This window comes from Pelodiscus sinensis, chromosome 20, assembly GCF_052426305.1.
Source record: "Pelodiscus sinensis isolate ZL-2025 chromosome 20, ASM5242630v1, whole genome shotgun sequence".
Taxonomy (NCBI): domain Eukaryota; kingdom Metazoa; phylum Chordata; order Testudines; family Trionychidae; genus Pelodiscus; species Pelodiscus sinensis.
The window spans coordinates 20,654,007-20,676,272 of NC_143071.1; the positions used below are offsets into that span (position 1 = coordinate 20,654,007).

Below are 22,266 nucleotides of genomic sequence, written 5' to 3' on the forward strand. Positions count from 1 at the left end.
GACAGACTCCCAGAGAGATTGCTTTTCTGAGCAGACAGGGTGCTGGGGAGGGGGAAGCAGAGGGGCCAAAGCTCAGCAAAACTTGAGATCTTAGTCTTATGCAGTCCAGCTGATAGGGTTAGGTCAGGAGGTCTGAGGTTTCCTATTGGCTCAGTGCATGGAATTGGGCAAGTCATTGTCCTTGCCTCAGTCTTGCCACGTACAGACCATCTCGGAGGGGAGGCTGGTTGCACACAGCCTGCAGGCCCTCAAGTAGAAAAGAGAAAAGAATCAGAATCACTGTTTTTAGGAAGAGGTGAAGAGCCTTTGTTTATTTTCTGTTCTATTGAGGAACAGGGCCCCAATGGGGAGATAATGGGGAAGCACCTGTGCCTGTGGAACAGGAAATGGCACAGCAAAGGCAGTAGGGTGCCAAGAGTAAGAGAGGAATCCTGAGCTGGTCTGGTGAGAAGTCACCACATAAAGTGACCTGCAAACTGCAGCTGGCTTGTCTTCTCCAGAATTCACCCCTCCAGATTTGTGAAAAGCCAAAGGGGAGTGTGCACATGGCTCCATCCCAGCAAGATAAAACCGACCATCTGCTCATGAATAAGCCAGAGCTGTTCTGAACACAACACAGCTAGAAGCTGGGAGGCTGAAGGGTTTATATCCATGCTGGGCCATGCACCCTGAAATAATCACCCAAGCAATTCACACACTAGATTTAAGGCTTACATGTCAACTGATATGCAACCAACTCAGTGCGTGGCCTAGACAGCGCGAGAGCACTCAGCAGTGCAGCAAAGGAAGAATCCAAGCAAAATCCATGCACCTCCCTTCCCTAAGCAGAATGACACCAGGACAGTGGATCTATACCAGCAAACCAGAAAATCTACGGTTCATACACCAACACACACGAGTGCCAGAACGTCAGCCTTTAGCTCCTTCCACATGGCAGCTTCCAAGCCAAGACTGTAACCACTTATGTGCTGGCACTGGCACGATCAACAGAGTTAGTCATCATGGCAGCATCTCACCCTGTCAGAGGACCAGCCTGGCAGTCACAAGGAGAGACTGATTTTTGCTGTATGTCCCATTCTCAGACCATGCCTTGCTAGCAGGACACTCCCAAATGCACTGCTTTCCTATGACTGGTGAGAGAGAGGGCAGCATCCTGTGGCGGCAATATTGCAGCATCTGAAGGGTCTTTAGGTAGTAGTGTGGGCCTGGGACAGTGCGTGCTCTGCAGACGTGTGGGGGGGGCGCGGAGCGGAAGATGGGGAGCAGCTTGCAGTCACACACAACTGTTCAGTCAATTTGCAAAGCGGGAGGCACGTGCTCAGTTCAGCCATGGCGGAGGCAGAAAGGGATGTTCACACACAGCCGCCTCCAACCATGTCTGCTGTAACTAGGTCAGAGAAGGGAGTGTCCGACTGGCTTAAAAAAAAAAAAAAATGGGGCTTTAGGTTTTGCCTGGGAGGCATCCCCACCCTTCAGAGCGGGCATGCGTCCAACACCAGCCCAGACAAACCAATGACACCTGCTGCTGGACAGTCACCTCGCCTGCAGCATCTCAGCTGTCTGAGAAGGTCTAGAACAGACCTTGCTAAACTCCACTCTGCACCGGGTCTCTCACCATCCCCACAGCGAGCCATCCCTGTGGCAGGAGGGGAAGAGGTCACTGAAGGTGGGAAGCAGAAAGGTTTTGTGGGCTGCACAGACCACCCAGGGCTCCCTGTCCCCCCCCATAAAGGGAGCATTTGCAACTCAAGCTGGAGACCCTGCTTCACTCACTGATTGCTGTGCCACAAGGGGGAGGACGCTTCTCTATTGCTCTCTAGTGTTAAGATCAGGCTCACGGGTTCACCTATTAAAGGCTGCCACCACAAGACACCCATGGGAGGCAGAGTCTCTTCCAGAGTCTTGCTCATTCCTATTAAAGTAGGAATAGAGGCCAGACCAGCCTGAGGTCTATTAGCGGCAGAGGGTGATATGCTGGGGCTGTACATTACAAATGGAATAAGAGATTGCTTACGTCTGGGCAAATAAATCCCACACTACCCCTGAGGGCCTCCTGCACCAAAACATTAAAAATTCTGTGCACAATATTTTAAAATGCTCCATATTTTGTGTGTCATATGTGGAGACTCCAACATGACACATACCATTGGCTACACAGAGATGAGAGAGAACTGAGCAGCTCCCCCGAGGCTGTACCCAACCCTGACAGCACAAGGATTGGGTCTTCCCCAGAAATACCAGAGAGCCCTGCCCTTCCAGCCTAGGTGCACCAGGTGCAGGCAGGCTCAGCAAGGCAGGATCCAAATGTAGAGAGACTTTGTGTAAGAAATTGAGTGGTGGGTTGAGAGTGTGTAGGGTGATGTCTAGCTACAACAGTATTGGGACTCTACGGGAGGGGGGAGACACACAGGTGAAGGTGGCTGGGGCTCAGCAGAGGTGGTCTGGGTGTGACAGACTCACTGCAGGATGTGGGTTCTGAGTATGGGGAGGTAAGGCTCAGCAGGAGGGTCTGGGAAGAACAGTCTGCAGAACTTCTTGCACCTGGGCAAGAAAGCTGGGGAGGGTTCTGACTAAGGATGTAAGAGTAGATGAGTCAACTACTTGCACCCCGCCCGCTATATCAAAGGCAGCAAGCTGGGGGGGGGGGGCGCGCGGAGGAGGAGAGTAGGAGCTGGTGCTGGGAGGAGCCATCTTAAAAGCTGGTTCCCCCCAGCACCGTCTCAATGGTGTAGTGATGGGGGCAGGGAGGCAGAGATGCAGTGGTGCTGCGGCTCTGCCTTTTAATGTGATAAGAGCCCACTGGCTCTTACTACATTTAAAAGGCAGAGCCTCAGGGGGTTAGGTTAGCTCCCAGGGCCAGTGTGAGCTGGGACTGCCTAGTCCCTGCTCACACTGCCCCCAAGAGCTAACCCTGCTACGGCTCTGCAGTTTAAATGTAGAAGGAGCTGGGCTGCTACACACCTAGCTCCTACTACATTTAAACTGCAGAGCTGCAGCGGAGATAGCGAGAGACCCCTCCTCTCCCCATCAACTAATCAATTGATATTCCATCAACTACTCGATTAGTCAATTAATCACAATTCAACATCCCTAGTTCTGATCCTGCCCTGGATGCCATGCAGGAGACAAGGAAGTTCTATCTTCCCCAGACAATTTGGGACTGGCAGCTGAGCCTGGTGTAGGGTAGGAGCTACCAGCTGGGTCTTCTCTAGTCCCATTCCCCACAGTGATGGCTGCCCTAAACACCCAAGACATACTGCTGGGGAGGGTCACATGACCACTCATGGCTTCCTTTTGCTTCCCCATCAGAAGGTCATTTTTCTGCAGAAAAGCAAAAATGGGGGGAGGGGCAGATTCTGTGCATACCCAGCGGCACAGAATTCTCCTCTGATCGGCTTTACCTTAGGAACAATCAAGGAGTTTTACAGTCTCCATATAAGAATCCTGGCTCCTATTCACATCTGAAACAGTGGCCTGCAGACAGTTCTTCTCCCAGTCAGTACCACAGTCCTGAAGTGCTCCAACCTGCCCATTCCCTCCAACCACCCCCTCACTGTGAGCTTTAGGCTCAGCCTTCCCCTTTAATTTGCTCCTTAGCACTAAATGCAGCTCAACTCCCAGCAACACATGGTGCTAGGAATTCAATGCCCAAGATCAAAGGGTTAAACTATCCACAGCTTCTGCTTTTGGATCTCACCATTCCAAAGCCTGGGAGCAAACTCCATCTCAGATTGGAATTCTACAACCAGGAGCCTTCTACAAGCTCAACTAGTAGGGAGAAAAACCCACACCCCTCCTTGTATGTGACAGAGGCAGTCAGATTGCTTTTGGACCATATACATTATATATAAGCACATGCATTTTTAAAGGGAAATGTCACAGAAATTGAATTAGAACAAGCTATTTTCAAAGCCAAAGTTAGGAACCTGAAATATTTATAAAAACCTTCATTAACTTATTCCGAGCAGCACACATTCAATCTGGACACAATGAACCGCCAAAGAAATGGCGAAGTAAGAATGCACATTAACTGGGGCAAACTAATAACCAGACATCTACTGTCTGATTCATTCCAGGTAGCTTGCAGCAGACATGCCTGCATGGTTTCATTCCCAGCTCTAGCACTTGCTCAATCAAGCCACATTTCTTCCCATGCATCCTCTAGCTTCTATTTCTAGCCTATGCTTATAAGTCAGGTGCTTCAGTATGAAAAGCTCATCTCCTGAGAGAACAGCAGTGCCAAGCACAGCTGTAACTATGGAAAATTAGCTACAACTTTTAGGCCAATGCTTACCAGAAAGGTCACTGTTCCTGCTGACCAGTGAATTACAAGATAGCCCAAAAATAAATCCCCAGCTACAGCTCCTTTACCAGAGTGATCACATGATGTGTTGGACTAGAAGGAACCTTTGACAGAGGCCAGCTTGACAATTATTGACTATTCAGCACTAATCCTGATGGAGAGGTTGCATCCCATTTGCTTTCATTACAAGTCTGACCCCAGGAGAATCTGATACAAGTCAGCACTACAGACCCAGTGACAGAATTGAGCAGTTCTGAATCCCCAGCTGAGGGCAGTGGAACACACACAGAAGTTTGGTAGGCAAATGTAACCAGTTATACTGCTCGGCTGGGCTTTCCGAGATAAGAACCTTTTTCAGTGTCTTAGGAAAAAAAGCCAGAGTGATGTCTTTGTTTATAGTGGACAGGGAAGAGATGGAAAGGCAGCGCAGTCAGCTGGGTGCACTATGGATCACTGTGACTTGCATATTGAATTCTTTAATGACACTCATTAGACATGCCGAAGGCTGTTTGCTTTTGCCTTCAGAACTAGAATAATGATTAACTCCCCTGGGGAAGTGTTGACATGAAATTGTTAGCAGGTGGTACAGGCAGCAGTGTTGTGCAACACAAGAGAGCACCCTGAGCAGCCCAGCTTAATGCACCCAAGAGCCACCAGACAGGTTAGTACAGTACCACTGTGGCGCTGTGTAGTACAGTACCCAGTTATATGGGCCTGGCACAGGTAGCACTTTGTAGGGGGGTGCTCACCTGGGCAATGCTATTTTAAGCTATCTGCAGCAAAGACACCAAAGGGGGAACATGGCTGCACAAAGCAGGAGACAGGGTTCAAATGGAAAAGCAGCATGGTCAACTGGATGGCAAGGGCTCCCAAACTCTACTCCTGCCTTTCCCGGTCAGCGCACGGGGCTTTGGGCAAGTTCCCCCACCTGTAAGGGGAGGGTAACATTTGTGTACCCACCTCACGAGGTCATTGACACAAGGGGGCTCGGGAACCCCTTGGAAGAGGGAAGGAGGCAGGGAGCCTGAAGTGCCAAACTCCTATTGGTTTGAGACTCACAGGTGCTCAGCATCTACTCCGGAAGGCAGGCCCTGGAGCACAAAGTGCCACGAAGAAGGAAAGATGCCAGTCTGGGAGTAAAGAAGAAGTCTCCAGCCTATTCCTTTGGTGACAGAAGGGCCTGCGACACCCATATGCATATTCTGTTCCTGAAAAATGGCACGATCCAGCTCTCATTGAGATTAAAAAAATTCAGAGTCCAGGAAAGTGAATTCCATCTAGGTTATGCTGCAATTACTGTGGTGTCTGGCCATCTCCCATTGTTCAGTCTGGCCTACACACACAGTTCGTACTGCTGTAACTACCTGGTTAGGGCATGGGGTTTTTAAATCTACCTGCATGGTTATACTGGGAGAAGCCCTAGCCCAGAAGCAGTTATACCAGTAGAGATGTGCCTTACGAAGGCGTAGTTATCCTCTTCTTGTATAGAAGCAGGCTATACTGGCAGAGATACTTTGATGCTCACTGTATGGAGTTTCTAGTACAATACACTCAAGTTCCCAGAAATGGGGAACTGATGCAAGAGCATTAGAGCAACTTGCCCAATGTCTACAGGAAGCACGGGGCAGGACTAGGACTCAAGTCACTTGAGCCCCAAGTCCCTCTTCCCAGGGACACCCGTCAGTGGGAAAAGAATTAAACCACAAAGAAGCTACAAGAAGCAACATCAACTTGCAGTCTCAGCAATTTACAAACACAAAGTATTTCAGGTGCTGGATCTGTCGGACCTTCTCTGCCAGCGCGAGACAGCTCGCAACCACATTTTCCTTTAACATCTCTCCCCACTGGTGCGCGAGCAGTTACACAACCAGCAGGTAACTGACTATAGGCGAGAGATGGGTAAGCATTTCAAGAGTTACTTGTATAAGGCTGAAACAGGTGTGGCGCTTCAACTGGTGTTTTAGAGTTTAACTCAATGCCTTTCAAGCCTAAGATTGTGCTACTGGAAAACTGATACTGAGGCACATGCAGGAGTGTGGGTAAGTGACCCAGACACCAAACATCCTGGCTGACTTCACTCAGACCAAGTTCACCTAAAGGGCGGAGCAGCGAACATGCAGAAAGTGGTAGGGCATGGTCAGGTAAGTTACCCAAAGAGGAAACATGAGCCTGGTAACTTTTGCTGGGCAAACAGGGGCACCCAAAGATCAGTGGCCATTTGAAACCTTTGGCACAGTGACTTGCCCAAGGTCACATACGGGTAGTGAGTCACTGGCAGAACCCGCTCTGTGACAATTAGTCCAGTGGTCAGAGTAGGGGACAACACTGCTCCTAGCTCCCTGTGAAGGCCCCACTTAATTCCAGGCAGGCAGTGGGATCCACCGGCATGGATCTCATTGCAGGGCTGGGGCCTAAACTGGCAGGTCTGCTGTAGCGAACTCTGCAAGCGTACAAAGGATCCCTAGAGCTTTTCAGCAGTTGATCTTTGGCAGAGCTCAGCAGTGCTGTTCCCCTTTTCCAGACAGGCCAAGGAGGCACAGGAAGGAAAGCAACTAGCCCAAAACTACTCAGCAGGTCAGTGGCCAAGGTGGGAACAACACTCAGGGAATGCTGGTGGAGAGCACAGGTTTGGGACTCTGAGAGCTATCATTTTTCCCACCCCTGAGCAGAAAGAATTTTGTTCTGGGCACCAATATGAAGGTGAAGTGTGACACGGAGGGGCTGGGGATGGACTAAGGGGTTTGGAGTGCTGAGGCCTGGGCAGAGAGTTGGGGTGCAGGGGTGTGAGGGCTGGGGTGTGAGGGCTTAAGTGTGCAGGCTCTGATGTGGGGGGTAGCATTGAAGGGCTCAAGGCTGGGGCAGAGGGCTGGGATGCAAGTGCTCTGGTACGGGGGGGAGGGGGAGAAGAGGATGGGGTGTAGAGGTATGAGGGGGGCCAGGCATGAAAGTGCTGGGCCCTGGCTGCAGCTGGGCTGCCCCAGCTGTGGCTGCGTTAGGGCTGGGGAGAAGCACCTAGTTCATGCCCAACCCTCCCCCAGCCACAGAACGGAGGCTAGGTTGGGGGTGGAGTGGCCAAGTGTAACACCACCTTGTGCAGGCGCCTTGAGCGCCTGTGCAGAGCTAAGTAGGCAGCTGCACTCCTTTTAGAGAGCTTAGCTCTCCACTAGGCCAGTCACACAGAGCCTTGCTACATCTGCTTGCTAGTAAAGCTTTGAGCTGTGGGGCCAAGCTGCTGGCTTTAGTGTCTTTTGCAGACCAGATTAGCAATTAGGGCTTGTTACAGAACCTCACTGCTAACTTAGGTCCTTCCTCCAAACTTGGGTGTGAGGCACACACAACTGCAACCACACTTAAGGAAACATGTCAACATCAAGCCCCTTGAGTTGTTCTAAACAAAGCGAGCAAAAACAAACACTCTTCAGCAGCATCCTTAAAACATGACAAAATCCACTGAGCAGGCAGAAGCCACCCCTGCTCCGAATGCGTCAAGTTTCTACATGATCCCTGCTTACAGAGCTTTTAGGATTGATTGTAACCTACTGTGCCAGTGCAGACAAATCACTTAGCTCCATCCTCCAGCAGAGGCACATCAGAGGGGTCACCCTACAGGGCTTTTCCATGCCAGGAAGCGGCACAGGAATCAATGAAAATTTCAGATCCAACTCTCCTGCTTGCCAGAGAAGTGTTCATGCTGGAAAGTTACAAATAAAACTGCAGGCACATTGGCTGGGAATTCTGGAGGTGTCCACAGCTGCTGCTTGCGTCTTTGACTGGCATGGTGTCGTACAAGCACACTGGGCTGAGACTGTTCCTGTTGATACAACCACAACACAAGCCTCCAGTTGAGCAGCCTCCTTCCAGACAGCTTGCCCATGCCATGGCAGAGATCACCAAGTCAGCATGCAGATGTGTGCGATGTTGCACGTGACTGGCATTTGATTACCCTGCTCTTAGGGAACACCTTTGTGTTACACAGCAGGGGGACTGCCAGCACATGGATTTAAGCTTCCCAGGATGGGAAGCAGACAAGCGAACACCATGGCTTGCCTTCCAGCTTGCAGAGGCTGCCAAACCAGTTGGGAAGTGAATTACAACACAGCAGTGAGACAGTTCGATTTCCCTGTACAAGGAAGAAGGTAAGTCTGAGCAACTTTAAAGGCAGGAGGAGCTAGTTCTGCAGTTCCAAAGTGATGCTTTATCTTCAGGCAAAAAAGCACCCCACTGCTGGAGCCTTCCAAAGTGCCCACAAATCACGGCTTTAAAAACTGAAGACTTAGCAGCTGGGAGATGGTTGTCCCAGTAACCTAGCCTTCCTCCCAAGCAAGTGTCATCCTGCCAAGAGAAACCCAAATCACTTCCTCTACATGGAGTCCTGTGGCGCTGTAAATCACTGCTGAGCACTCCAACTTGCTGTTGCCTTGTATATTCTTCCAGTTTGAAATACTTTAGGGCCAACATTCTTTAAATTCTGTTCTTAAATCCATGGCTAGGCCAAAGAAGGACAAAGTTGCATTTGCCCTCCTGAGAGCTGTGTGCATAATCCCCATTGGTGTCTTTGGAAATCTCCCCCTCCACAATGGGCTGCATTCGCAGACTGCACAAAGCACCCCGCTTGCTGGTCCGAAGTTCTGGTCAACACCTCACCTCTTCCATTTAAACCAAAAGGGTCAGCAGAGGAACAGGAGCATCCCTAACAATGCCTCATAAACAGCCTCAACCTTGTTCTCATACAGCACTTCTCATCCACAGAGCTCAGGGTGCTGTACAAGAGGTCTGGCCACAGGATCCTCATTTGACAGATACAGAAACAGAGGCAAAGAGCCAGGCAGTGACTGGCCCAAGGTCACGCAAGTAGGCCAGTGGCAGAGTCAGGAACTGAATTCATGTCCCCAGTCCCAAGTCCCAGTCCTGCACACTACCTGCTCACTCTAGTGCAGTGAGCCACAGGGCTCTGCACGGACACAAGGGGCCTACCTGTGTGGGTCAGTGTATAGCGCTCATGTAATATAATAAACAGCTGGCTGCATGGCTGTTTCACACCAGGTCCCTCTGCTGGAGAGTAAGCAGTGTGCTAAGCCCCACAGGTTAAGCCAATTTCTGGCACTGTCTTTTCTAACAATTCTCCCTCCTGTTCAGATAAAGGGAGAACAAGCCTGAAAGCCAGTTGGAGGGCTCTGAACTTGTACTATTGGCACTTGCTACTTACCTAGCAGACAGACAGACAGATAAAAAGCCATCAAATGAAGCAGCACTGGCACACAGCTAGCCAACACACAACTCCCCTGCTTAAGGGGAGCATCCCTACTGACAACAGCACTTTAGCACGTGCTTCAGTCACTGGGGTCTCACATTTTCCAGCCCCTGACCAGCCCAATCACATCTCCTATCCTTAGCGGTGCCTGCTCCATATTATTGGGACAACGAAAACCACCACAAGATGGGTAACAGCCACTAGGAACAGAGACACGGGGCCAATGAACACATTTCCACTTCTCCAGAGCCACTTGAATGTGAACGGTTCAGGGGTGAGGCTAGGACTGTAATGGGCACCTGATTAACAGCCAGCACCTCAAAGAAAAGAACTCCTTGTGCTGCTAACGGGATTATTGACATTAAAGACTCAAACATCTAAGATTCATGACAATAAGCTAGGGGAAGAGGTAGATAAATTGGAGGGCAGGGATAGGGTCCAGAGTGACTTAGACAAATTGGAGGATTGGGCTACAAGAAATCTGATGAGGTTCAACAAGGACAAGTGTATCCTGCACTTGGGACGGAAGAATCCCAAGCATTGCTACAGGCTGGGGACTGACTGACTGAGTAGCAGTTCGGCAGAAAAGGACCTGGGGATTACAGTGGATGAGAAGCTGGATATGGCACAACAGTGTGCCCTTGTAGCCAAGAAGACTAATGGCATATTAGGGTGCATTAGGAGGAACATTTCCAGCAGAGCTAGAAAAGTAATTAGTACCCTTTATTCAGCACTGGTGAGACCACATCTGGCATACTGCATCCAATTCTGTGCCGCCGCCGCCGCCCCCCCCCCCCCCCATTACAGAAAAGATGTGAAAGCATTGGAAAAAGTCCAGCAGAGGGCAACAACTTATTGGGGGCTGAAGCACATGACTTACAAGGAGAGGCTGAGGGACTTGATTTTTAGTCTACAGAAGAGACGAGTGGGGGGGGGGGGGGCGGATTTGATAGCAGCCTTCAGCTACCTGAAGGGAGGGTTCCAAACTTCAGAGCTGAGGCCTCTCCCCCCTTAAAAAAAAGGGTGCAGGTTTCACCTCTGTTTCCAGAGCTATTGTGGTTTAGAGGGGTAACACTCACTGAGCCAGGCCCCAACCCAAAGAGCCCACAATTTAATTTTGGCAAGTGTAATGCACACACAGGTTCATTGTCTGCGGTCCTCACATGGCCACAGACGATGGAATTTCTTCCCATCATCCCCAGTCCTCCCCAAAACTAAATGAGCTGCAACAAATTGATCTCTGCAACTGCTTTCCAGTGGATTTGCTCAAAGGACATTGCTCCAGGCCCTCACTCATGGATTAGCAAGTGAAAGGAACATACGAGCTGAACAACACAGCAGCCTGACAGAATCAAGACAAGTATAGAAATGCAACAAGGTTTTGTTGAGATACCAGGCACACATCCAGCAGCAAGTGTTATACTTTGCGCTTATACAGTATGTTTTATCTGCAGATCTCAGAGTGCTACAGAGACGTTAAGCCTCATGATGCACCTGCCAGCTGGGTTAAAAACAAAACAAAAGCATCCTCACTTTGCACTAGGACAGGCCAAGGCCTTGTCTACACAGGAATTTTGGTAGGGCCATTTTAGGGATGGGGCGGGGGGGCAGAAGAACGAAGATGATGCACTGGTGCAAACTCCTAGTAATGCACTACCTTAAGAGCCAAGATGAGCCTCATCACCATAACTCACTTTACACTAGTACAGCACATTCACACCAAGAGTGTGCACAAACACACCTACATTATGTATCAAGCAGGCCTGACATACATTGAGGTTCTGGGATTTAGACTAGAACATATTTAGATTCCTGCCTCCCAATGATTTCAATGAGAATATCTTTAAGTTTCTGAGCCCAACAGACTTGGCCAAAAACGTAGCAAGTGAGACACAGCCAGGCATTGCACAAGGAATCTTCGATTGCCAGTGCCATGGTCCAGCCACTAGACAACACTCCCTTATCACAAAAAACAACTTATCACAGGGATCAAGTGCAACATCTTTTTTCTCTGCCCCAGATGCAGATGTTGCTGGTAACTCTCCAGCAAATAGTGTACCAGCTCTTTCCTCCTCTTCCTTGTATGTATTTTTAAAGTGAATAAGTCAGAGGACAGTAAGCCAGGTGTTAGTGTGCTATTTAGGGGAAGATGAAACAGGGTATTTTCAAACCGTGAGTGCAGAAGGCATCTTCTAACAGGAGGCAAACAGCAAGTTGTTACCCAAAGCACCAAAATGCTCCCACAACAGCGTGATGGAAGCTAGCAAGTCACCCAGGATTCTTGTTAAGAATATTTGGTCCAATACCTCTCAGAAAGACTCAGATTGTGTCAAATTAACAATACATTGATATGGCAAGAAAGCAGGGGCTCACTGGTGATAAGCTGCAAAGCTTTTAATTAAGTAATTGTGTTTATGATCCCTAGACAACAATGCATACCAAGTAATTCTATTTTAATATTTAATAATTGCTCCTGTTTCACATACCAGGCCTCCAGTTGAAGTTCTCTGTTTTCCCATTAACTGCAACCTTAGCATGGCTTTAGGAGTTTGCAACAACCTCAGTTACCGCACAGAAATCAAAACAATTAAAAAAACCTCCTACCTGGACAGCCTTGGAATCCTGCCAGTGACAAGCTGATTGAGTTTAGGTGATCTCAGTCCAGTCACTGGTCAAAGCTTGTTCATACCATTTAACATCAGAAAAATCTGCCTGGATGGAGCCAATGATTGGAACAGCTGGTAGCTGTATGCCCAGGTTAGGAGCAGTGGTCAGGAAACTGAAAACACCAACATACATATTATGAGAGGCTGACTTTCAAAGAGCAGCATTTTAGTCTGTGCAATCATTTTACTGTATCTGAGTAGCTAGTTATTAGGAAATGGGGCTTTAAAGAAGATCAAGCTAACAATTGCTTAGTTCCAAAATATTTTTTAATTATAGCAAGAAGCAACCTTAAAAATAAAACATTTCACTTTGTGGGATTCAAAGTCTAGATTAATGGCTAATTCTATTTCTCTTTTCTCCGTACACAGAGCCCTAGGTCAATAGCTACAAGGTTGTGCATTAAGGCACAAAGTCAGTCCAAGCCCATTCCTGAAAGGGATAGATGAATCTGATGATTTATACAGACACTATCCAGATGTGGCCATACCATGCATTTATAAAACGGCATATTTTCAGTCTTCTCTCCCTTGTGTAATGGTTCCTAGGATCCTCAGCTTTTTTGACTGCCGCTACCCATTGAGCTAATATCTTCAGTGATAGGGAAGTAAGAGGGTAATCAGTTACTCAGTAAGCATTGCCTTACTGCAGGCCTGGGCCAAATACAACCCGCCAAGCCACTGGATCTGGCCCGTAGCAGCAGCAGGGAGCCCCAGGCAGGCTCCCCCGCAGCCCGGTGGCTATAGGGTTCCGTTTTTGTTTTGAAACTGGAGGGGAGGGGGAAGTTTTAGGAGCCACCCCGCCCTCAGCACATTCCCATTAGCCAGTTTCTAGCAGATACCAGCCAATGGGAGCTGGTCAGCTAAGAAGAATCACACCTCCTCTCCTGGGATCAGTTATTCATGAAGCACATGACAAGGCAGGTAAGTATGGCAGCTGGCAAGTAAGTCTCTTGGCCACAGCCTGCCCCGGCACCTCAGCCCTTTCCTGCCCCAACTCTCTGCCCCCCCACCCAACATACCCAAACCCTCTGTCGTCCCCCCTTACACCCACATCCACTCCCAGATCTGACACCCCAATCTCTTGCCCCAGATCACAATCCTCTCCTACCCTAAGTCACATCCCAAATCCCTGCACTCCAGTCCTACCTTAAGTCACAACTGCGTAATCTCGACTCCAGTCTCCTTCCTGCACCCCCAGTCCCTTACCCCAAGCTCCATCCCAGACTCCACACTTCCTCCATTAATATCATGGAAGAGTGCAGCCCTCAACCACTTTCCAAAATCTTGGAGTGCCCCCCCCCCCCATCAAAAATTTTCTACCCCTGCCCTACTGGCATGTTTACTGGGGTAATTAGTTAACTAGCACCTAGCTGGGCCAGAATAGCCCTACATCTGCAGTGCAGCAAATCCTTCCTAGCCTGGCTAGAGCAGCCCCCTGCCCGCACCACACCACGCTGTAGGTGGGAGACTGCTCCAGTGGCCCCCTGACCACAGCGCAATGAGCCAGTTAATTGGTTAAACAAATAGTCTAACTAGTTAACATTTTCAATGGGATTTTGCATCCTATACCAGAAAGCCTTTGACAAGGTCCCTCACCATGGAAGTTGTCATGGGATAAAAGGGAAGGTCCTTTCATGGATTGATAACTGGTTAAAAGACAAAAAAGACAAAGGGTAGGAATAAATGGTAAGTTTCCAGAATGGAGAGAAGTAACTAGGGGTGTCCCCCAAGGGGGGACCAGTCCTATTCAGCCTATTTATGGCTACCTATGGCTAGCCTACCTATGGCTAGGTAAGTGAGGTGGCAAAATTTGCAGATGATACTAAACTGTTCAAGATAATTAAGACCAAAGCAGACTGTCAAGAGCTTCAAAAAGATCACACAAAATGGCAAATGAAATTTAATGTTGATAAATGTAAAGTAATGCACATTGGAAAAAATAATCTCAACTATACATGCAATATGATGGGGACTAATTTAGCTAACACTACTCAAGAGAGATCTTGGAGTCACTGTGGATACTTCTCAGAAAACATCCACTCAATGTGCAGCAGTAATGAAAAAAGCAAACAATGTTAGAAACCATTAAAAAAGAGATAAGGAATAAGAGAGAATATCTTATTGCTGCTATAAAACCATGGTATGCCCACATCTTGAATACAGCATACAGATGTGATCACCTCATCTCAAAAAAATATATTGGCATTGGAAAAGGATCAGAAAAGGGCAACAAAAATGATTAGTGTTTGGAACGGGTCCTATATGAAGAGAGAGATTAAAAAGCCTGGGACTTTTCAGCTTAGTAGAGAGGAGACTGAGGGGGGAATATGATAGAGGTCTATAAAATCATGACTGGTGTGGAAAAAGTTAATAAGGAAAAGTTATTTACTTGTTCCCATAACATAAGAATCAGGGGTCACCACATGCAATTAACAGGTAGCAAGTTTAAAACAAACAAAAGGCCGTTTTTCTTCATGCAGCGTATAGCTGGCCTGTGGAACTCTTTGACACAGGATGTTGTGAAGATCAGGACTTTAACAGGGTTCAAAAAAGAACTAGATAAATACATGGAGGTTAGGTCCATCAATGGCTATTAGCCAGGATGGGTAGGAATGGTGTCTGTAGCCTCTGCTTGTCAGAGGCTGGAAATGGATGACAGGAGGGGGATCATTTGATGATTCTCTGGTTCCGTTAACTTCCTCTGGATCATCTGGCATTGGCCTCTGTTGTAAGACTGGATACCGGGATAGATGGACCTTTGGCCATACTGGGCAAAGACCGGTCTCAGGGAGTCATGCACAAAGCATAGGAGTGCATGTCGAGTCAGACAGGCTAAGACTTGTCTCAGGCAAGGATTTTTCACCAATACACCTATCCTAGCAAAAACTTCCAGTGTGCATGGGTGCAGTTTACCCTGATAAGCCATGCTGCACAGCTACGTGACTTCTATCAGTACAAAATTCCTTGTCTACTGGAACCCACTGAACCAACATTGGTCCTTTAGCCACTCATTCTACTCAGTGTCTTGGAAACAGGAAGGAGCCAGCTGCCAAACTGAGGAAGCACAAGAGCAGCATACACAGTACTTATGTTCCATTGGAGTTGATGGAAGATTAATTGGCAACAGCAACACAGCATGCACAGTGACAGAAGCAACAAGAGGGCTACCTAAGATTAAGAGAACTACCATGTATCTGAGAAGGGCACACACTTGCCCATTCTGGAAAGGACTTTAAGGCTGAAACTTGATGACAGACTTAGACAAGCAGCCATCAGCAATAATTCTCCCACCCACACCGTGCAAGAGCTTGGGAAGCTATACAAGCTGCATGCAGAGCCACAAAAGAAGTGAGCAGCTGTGGAAAGAGGTGAATGGAGCCCTATACCTGTTTCTTCACACATGGGATTTGAGTGTGGTAGCCCTCTTTAGAGGAAACCTAGACTTCAGTGATGCACAAAAGGTACAGAGAGAGGGCAACGCACTGCAGTCATCCTGCTGCCTATCTTTATGTGCTCATCCAGCCAAGCCTAAATTGCCCTTAGCCTCCTAGTATAAAGGCGAGTTGTGGGGATGGCCCAAATGGATGAGGAGCTTCCTTCTGCTCCCATAGGGCTCTGCAAGCCTGTAACACCAGCATGTGCTCATGAGATCATTTTGGAAATCCCCATGAAGAGTGACCATTACAGCATAAAGGCATGTAGGAAGATGTGGGTGGATCAAGGCCAGCCTTCCAACTTTACTGTAATTAGGGGACTGGAAGAATTCCTTCATGTGAATTCTGTCAGAGGCCAGACAACTTTATTCTGTCCCCTGCAGCTGCATTTAAGTGACAGCTACATCTTTTGTTTTAGTCTCCCTTCCCCCTAAAACAAAGGGATTTCCTCCTTCTAGGCTTCAGAATTATAAATCCACATGTGAAAGATGAAAAGGCCAGTCAGGAAAAAGAGATTAAGCCATTCGCTCCAGTGTAATCTAGTAGAAGTGGTAAAATCTCTCAGCTGACATATTTCCTTTTCAAGTGCAGTTTATGCAGCCAAAACAATGCTAGATTTGTAGGTAGGCAGGGCAACACCAACAATTTACATCCAGCAAGTGTCTGCTCATGATACATAAATTAACTAGTAACACTTCTTAAGCCTGGTGCTAATATTGCCAAGAAAGGAAACAGGGCTGGCTAAAATCGGTGCGCTCGCTCTCCTGTCTTCCCTTTAAACAGGAACTCCATTTGCTATATCATGTATTTCTCTCTAGCCAGTTTTCCAGATCCTTCCCCAATTGTCACTGATGATTCAATGGCTTTGCATGACCCATGGAAGTGCTGACTAATGTAACTGTCTTTGTTAGGCAATAGCATTCATGTAAAACCCAGGCTTTAGAGAAGCTGCAGCCAGTTTTCAATGCAGCATTGAGAAGGCTGAGGGAGGTGAAGAGAAGCAGGCAGCACAGACAAATATCAGAAAGCTTTATATTAAGGCAGCTGTTTTGCTGAAGTGTGACACTACTACTAAAGAAACCCCAGTAAGCATCTGTGCCACTTCACAAATCATTTGACTTTTGGTTAAGCATCAGAAGGATGCTATTGACCAATACAACTCTTGCAGAGACAAAAAGTTTCTACCCACCAGTCACATGCTAATGAGACTAAATTTACTTATTAAGCACTCCATGCTAGCCCAAATCACACCACCAACACTAACACCCCAAAAAAAAGAATTACACTTTAATTGAAAAATCTTCAACACATGACCATGAAAGAACAAGTTAGGAACTATTTAGAAAAGCTAAATATAGACAAATCCATGGGCCCAGATGTAATGCATCCAAGAGTACTGAGGGAGTTGGCAAACATCATTGTGGAGCCTTTGGTGATTATCTTTGAAAACTCATGGAGGTCGGGAGAGATCCCGGATGATTGGAAAAAGGCAAATGGACTGCCCTTCTTCAAAAAAGGGAAGAAGGACAATCCAGGGAACTACAGATCAGTCAGCCTTACCTCAGTCCCCACAAAAGTCATGGAGGGGATCCTCAAGGAATCCATTTTGAAGCATTTGGAAGAGGAGAAAGTGATCAGGAATAGTCAACATGGATTCATGAAGGGCAAGTCATGCCTGACCGATCTGATTAGCTGCTATGATGAGGTAAATGGCTCTGTGGACATGGGGAAGTCAGCTTTGACTTTAGCAAAGCTTTTGATACTGTCTCCCACAATATTCTTGCCAACAAGTTAAGGGAGTATGGATTGGATAAATGGACTGTAAAATGGATAGAAAGCTGGCTAGACTCTCGGGCCCAAGAGGTAATGATCAGCGGCTCAATGTAAGGTTGGCAGTCAGTTTCTAGCGGAGTGCCCCAAGGATCTGTTCTTTTGTTCAGCATCTTTATTCATGACCTGAATGAGGGGATGGGACTGCACTCTCAGCAAGTTTGCAAATGACACTAAGCTAGGGGGAGAGGTAGATACGCTGGAGGGCAGGGAGAGAGTCCAGACTGACTTGGACAGATTAGAGGATTGGGCCAAAAGAAATCTGATGAGGTTCAACAAGGACAAGTGTAGAATCCTGCCCTTGGGACAGAAGAATCCCAAGCATTGTTACAGGCTGGGGACCGAATGTCTAAGTAGAAGTTCTACAGAAAAGGACCTGGGGGTTACAGTGGATGAGAAGCTGGATATGAGTCAATAGTGTGCCCTTGTAGCCAAGAAGGCTAATGGCATATAAGGGTGCATTAGGAGGAGCATTGCCAGCAGATCCAGAGAAGTGATTACTCCCCTTTATTCGGCTCTGGTGAGGCCACATCTGGAGTAGTGTCCCCAGTTCTGGGCCCCTCCAGTATGGAAAGAATGTGGATGCACTGGAGAGGGTACAGCGGAGGGGGACCAAAATGATTAGGGGGCTGGAGCACATGACCTGTGAGGAGAGACTGAGGAATTTGGGTTTGTTTAGTCTGCAGAAGAGAAGAGTGAGGGGGGATTTGATAGCAGCCTTCAACTTCCTGAAGGGAGGTTCCAAAGAGGATGGCGAGAGGCTGTTCACAGTAGTGACGGATGGCAGAACGAGGAGCAATGGTCTCAGTTACAGTGGGCGAGGTCTAGGTTGGATATTAGGAAAAACTATTTCCCTAGGAGGGTGGGGAAGCACTGGAATGGGTTACCTAGGGAGGTGGTGGAATCTCCATCCCTAGAGGTTTTTAATTCTAGGCTTGACAAAGCCCCAGCTGGATTGATTTAGTTGGGATTGGTCCTGCCTTGGGCAGGAGGCTGGACTTGATGCCCTTCTGAGGTCTCTTCCAGCTCTATGATTCTATGACCCGGAGAGCTCCTTCCTACAGGAGCTGGTAAGAAATGGAAGAAGGAAAAAGGCAACTTGACATTTGAAGAGATGGGGCCCTATTCACCATTGCCCCTGCACTCTGCATAGCCATTTACTTCAGGACAAGGCAGACATGAACACACCCATTTGGAGGCTCATTCGGCACTTGTTAGGTCGACAGACAGGCCCCGTGCTGCATGGGGAGCACAGGGCCCAAAAGGCTGCTTGCTCCCCCGTGGCAGCCCGGTTCAGAAGTCAGCCAAGCACCACGGTGGGAAGCGAAGGGGGGGCGGGGTGGTGACATGCAGCATGACAGCAGCTCCAGGCCCCGCCTACTGGCCATGAACATCACCACGTCGCCCCCCCCTTCGCCTCCTGCCATGGCACTCGGCTGACTTCTGTGCCGCTGAGGCAGGCCGCTGCAGGGGAGCAAGCAGCCAGTTGGGCTTCCCCGCGGCGGCCTGGCTGAGTGGTGCAGAAGTCAGCCGAGCGCCGCAAGGGGGGCGGGGCGGTGACGTGTGGCGTGACAGCGGGGGGCAGGGCCCGGAGCCCCTGTCAGGTCCTTCGCCGCCTCCTCCCATGGTACTCAGCTGACTTCCGCGCCACTCAGCCAGGCCGCCTTGCAGGAGCAAGTAGCCATTTAGGCTCCATGCTCCCCATGCAGCACGGAGCCCAAACGGCCATTTGGGCTCCGCAGTCCCCCGAATGAGAGGCAGGAGGGGAAGGAGAAGAGAAAGAGAGACAGAGAGAGGTAGGAGGCAGAGGAGAGGTGAGAGAGAGAGCGAGAGAGAAAGGGGGAAGGAGGAGGAGAGAGAGACAGGGACATGGAGGAGACCCCCAAAAATTCCATCTTATGACAGGCTATTGGCTAGTTCCTTAATGTTTGTACCAGACAAAGTTATTTATACTAAAACTGGCACTGTCTTTAAAGAGCCAGTAACACATGAGAAGTGCAGCAGACGAAATAGTTCTCTTCACTCCCCTCCCCCACTCCCAGACTCAGACAGAACTACTGTTCCTTACATTTTAAAGACCTTGTAATTTTAGGTAACACACAGACACTGACTGATCACACTTCCTAGCCTCATTTGAAAGCCGGATGAGGAAGAAGCTTTGAAGAGGAAGGGAGTCACTATGAACAAAAATGAGTCCGGTGGCACCTTAAAGACTAACAATTTTATTAGGGCATATGCATAATGAGCGGCATCTCAATTCATCAGATGCAGGAAGTGGGTTCCCATTCAGGAAAGTTTGTGTCATAATAAAAAGAGCGAAGGGGCCAGCAGACTGCTGGTAAGCCCAAGCATTCCAGGCGGTCTGAGCCAGAATCAGAGGCGGGTGGGACCGGCAGCCCCAGGGACCCACTGGAAGTTCGGGAAGAGACGGGATGATCGAGGGAAGGAAGGGGGAAGATGCCCAGGCAGCGCGGTCCTGCCCAGGAACACACGCCCGACGGAGAGTTCCCTTGCCCCAGGCAGCACTCGAAGGAGCCGCCCTCCCACGAGGGGCAGGGCGAGGCGGACTCGGCCTTTCTCGGAACAGCAGCGGGGGACGTGGGTGTTCGGGACCGAAGCTTTCAACTCGCCCCGGACGAGCGCGCAGCCACCCACCGGAGCAGCCCGGCGGGCCCGGAGCGAGCGGCCCCGGGAAGGGAAGCGCCAGGCCGGGGACATTCGAACGAGGAAGGAAGCGGCGCGCATGGGACCAGTGGCTACACGCAACGCGGAGCGAGCCGGGACTCCGCCCGCGCCCCGCCGCTCCCTGGGCCCCCTTCCCCCCACACCGTGCCCGGCAGCCCCCCGCCTACTCGCCTTTCCCCCGCCTGCCCTTGCAACCCCCCGCTCCGCCCCTCCTCCGCGGGCTCACAGGCAACGGAGCCCCGCTCACCTCCGCGCCCCGCACCGGATCCGTCCCGTCCCGCGGCCCCACCCAGGCCGGCTAAGGAAAAACTGGGTGGAACTCGCCACCCGCCCTCTACCTGGGGAAGGGCGGGGTTAAAAGGGAAAGGGGCGGGGAGGCGGGGCCAGGCTAATTGGGGCGGGCGGAACTTGGGGTATTAAGGAACCGCATGTAAAGCACGTGGGGTCGGGGAGTTTGTTCCTCTTTCTGTAGGTTGGCTTGGCCAGGCAGCGAGTCCCGGACATACGCCCTCTGTCTAGCCTCAGGCAGGAACGTGCAGCCCCTTCCTAAAGAAAACAAAAGGAAAAACTATGCAGCACTTTAAAGACTAACAAGATGGTTTAATAGGTGATGAGCTTTCCTGGCCAGACCCACTTCCTCAGATCATATTCTGGAAGAGAATTAGCATGACCGTATATACCAAAGGAATACAATGGAAAAAGTGAACACATTATTAAACTGACAAATCAGATTTAGTACAGAAGGTGGGGGGAGGGGGAGAGAGGGAATAGCTATTTGAGCCAATGAATGGGAAGCTAGAGAGTCACAGTTCCTCCTTTAGATTTCTAGGTGGCCCCCTGAACCCGGTGCTCCTCCTGGGCCCTACTCAGACTCACTAAGACTCGGTTTATCGTGTCAAAACTCCCTCTACCCCCCCCCCCATCTCCAATGAGACTATGATGTGTGATCCCTCTGTGAGCAGCCAGCGTAACGGGAAGCAGGCTCTGCCCCCAGCAGTCAAGGAGTTAGGTGCTGCAGCAGGATTGGGGCCTGAACTGCTATGTCTACACTACAGAGTTTTTCCGAAAAAACTTGAGTTACGTCCACACTGCAATTGCGTTCTTTCAAAAAAAAAATCAAAAGTACAGAGGACTTATTCTGACAATGGTAATCTTCATTCTATGTATGAGGAAGAGCTCTTTTGGAAAAAGGCTTGTGTGGATGGGGAAAGAAGAGGAGTGAAGAAAAAGCACAGGTGCCCTGGTGGCCACTCCATCCATAGTAATCACAGCTTAAATGCAAGATAGAGTCCATTCAGTGTGGACGCTATCTTTCGAAAAAGCCAATGGCTTTTTCAATGCGCTTTTGCAGTGTGGATGCTCTCTTTCGGAAGGAGTTTTTCCAGAACATCTATTCCAGAAAAGCTTCTTCCAAAAGAAGACTGCAGTCTAGACATAACGTAAGCCTCCATTTAGTTTGCCCATCTAGGAAATGGGAAGACTGTGCCCCTCCCGGGGTAATTACAAGCAAGGGGAGGGGGACTAAGAAATGGGAATATATGGAAGAGCAGGAAAGATTCTCCAGATTGGGAGAAAATGAAATCTGGAGGAGAGTCAGAAATCCGAAATCCAGCTCCTTCGAGAAATGCTGGAGTCTGGGGGCTGTGTGGAGTGAGCCCTAGTAAATCCACAGGAATAATACTGCAGTGAGAGGAGTTTGACAGCCTAATAATTTGCTTTGCCAGTAATGTCAATCCTGTGAAAGGAGATGATAATCCTTATTATCTAGCTCACCAGAGTGCAATTAGGCTTAATTAGTGAATGTTTGTACTGCGCTGTACACAAAGGGTGTTATCTGGAAGGGTAAAAGGAAACCATGAATACACAGACACCGCTTGGTAGGATCTCTCCGGGCCTTGCCGGTCCTGGCGCTGGCCTTGGCCCCGGCCCCGGGTGCGCCGCGTGTGCCCTTGCCGGCCCTGGCCTTGGACCCGGCCCCGGGTGCACTGCACATGCCCTTGCCAGCCCTGGTGCTGGTGCTGGCCCTGGCCCCGCCCCTGGGTGTGCCGCGCGTGCCCGCCCCGGCCCCGGCCCTGCCGCGCGTGCCCGCCCCGGCCC

The 22,266-nt window shown here is 49.4% G+C and overlaps 1 protein-coding gene across 2 annotated transcripts in view; it reads right to left on the bottom strand.

Moving 5' to 3' along the window:
• Positions 1 to 20,569, bottom strand: part of RHBDF2 (rhomboid 5 homolog 2) — a 69,425-nt gene extending 48,856 nt beyond the window's left edge. Inside the window, exons 1-2 of one of the 2 annotated variants that reach the window (XM_075903594.2) lie at positions 20,417 to 20,569; positions 12,159 to 12,333 (exon numbers count right to left, since the gene is read on the bottom strand). The gene's annotated coding sequence lies outside the window, so the exon portion shown is untranslated. The remainder of the gene's footprint in view (positions 1 to 12,158; positions 12,334 to 20,416) is intronic. The other variant, XM_075903596.2, reaches the window with a different exon arrangement.
• Positions 20,570 to 22,266: the final 1,697 nt, after the last annotated feature.